The sequence below is a fragment of the Mus pahari genome, chromosome 7 (assembly GCF_900095145.1).
Source record: "Mus pahari chromosome 7, PAHARI_EIJ_v1.1, whole genome shotgun sequence".
NCBI classification, from domain to species: domain Eukaryota; kingdom Metazoa; phylum Chordata; class Mammalia; order Rodentia; family Muridae; genus Mus; species Mus pahari.
Genome location: NC_034596.1, coordinates 505,069 through 506,663, shown reverse-complemented (window position 1 = coordinate 506,663; position 1,595 = coordinate 505,069).

The window sequence follows — 1,595 nt, the reverse complement described above, 5'->3', positions numbered from 1 at the left end:
GAAGATACAGAAGTGATATTTATCCATCTACCATGATGAATAAATTGTGGTTCACCCAGGCAATATGACAGTATTCACTGCTTACAAGATATGAGCCACCAAGCCATGAGAGGCCATGAGGAACCCTAAATGCATATTTCTAAATGGAAGAAGGACCATGACTGGATTGTGAAATGTCCCCATGATTCAGGGGTTTGAACACTTGGTCCCAGGTTGGTGTCACTTTTAGGCTGTATCCTGAACAGTTGTAATCTGACTGGGTTCCAGTATGGGTTTTCTGCTCCTTCACTGTTAGCATGTAACAAGCAGCTGGTATACACATGCATGCATACATTTGTGTGTATGTGTGTGTGTGGGTATATGTATATGTATTATGTATGTGTGTATGTTGTGTGTGTTGTATGTGTATGTGTGTGGTGAGTGTGTGTGTTGTATGTGGTGAGTGGTGTGTGTGTGTGTGTGTGTGTGTGTGTGTGTGGTGTGTGTCTGTGTAGACTCTCACTTCCTTGGAGCCAGTGCTCCATGCCTCCCTTGAAGCAATGGGACAAATAACCTTAAACTGTTTTGCTGGGTATTCTATCACAATGACAAGGAAGGTCTTAAAGGGCTACACACTGTGATTGCAACTACATAATATTCTGGAAAAGGCAAAAGTATGAAAACAGTCAAAAGATCAGTGGTTTCCAGGGGCCAGGGAAATAAAGGAAGCATGGAGGGTCGTGGAGGATTTCCAGGGCCAGAAAACTATTCTATGATACAATTGTGGATTGTTCAGTTGTCAAATCCCTTGAGACTACAACTCCAAAAGGGAGCCCTAATGTAAACTTTGGGCTGTACATGACAATGAGTACCAATCTGGGCTTGTAGATGTAAGCAACTGGCCACTCTTGCTCAGGGGTTTGACAGTAGGAACCCTGTGTGTGTAAGGACAAGGACTCTATACTTTGTGTTTGCTTTGTGAAACAAACCTGCTTTTAAAAGTGAAGTCTCTTGGGCCAGGGAAGACGGTAAACCACCCAGAGCACAGTGTGAATGTCAAGGTCTGGGTCCCCAGCACACATAAAAAGCTAGCACTGCGCACATCTAAAACCCAGCACTGGGAGGGTGGAGGCAGGAGGATTCTGAGAATATCTTAGTAAGCCAGACTAACCAAATTGATAAGCTCTGGGTTCAGGGAGAGATCCTGTTTCCAAAAGTAAGGTAGGAAGACACACAGTGCCAGCCTTCCATCTCCATATGCATGCAACCACACACATGCACAAACCTACCTGACCTCGTCATTCTCTAACTCATGGTTGGCCATGGATGCCTACAAGGGAGGAAGACCAGACACCAAGTAGAAGACAGAGGGAAGATGGAGGGGTTGAGGAAGGATGAGCATCCTATTCACCCATTGAATCCAGCCCTGGAGGTATTCTCAAGGAGAGTAGATTTGGTCCACTATTGCATAACCCGTGTGGGGCTGTCCCACGGACAGTGTTGGGTATCGCTGTCAAAAGTTTCCTCCCAAATACCAGATTCTGAACTCTAGGTGTCCACACGTCTGGTACACAGAGCTATTCCCAACAACCACTGAGCACATGCTAGACACCTCT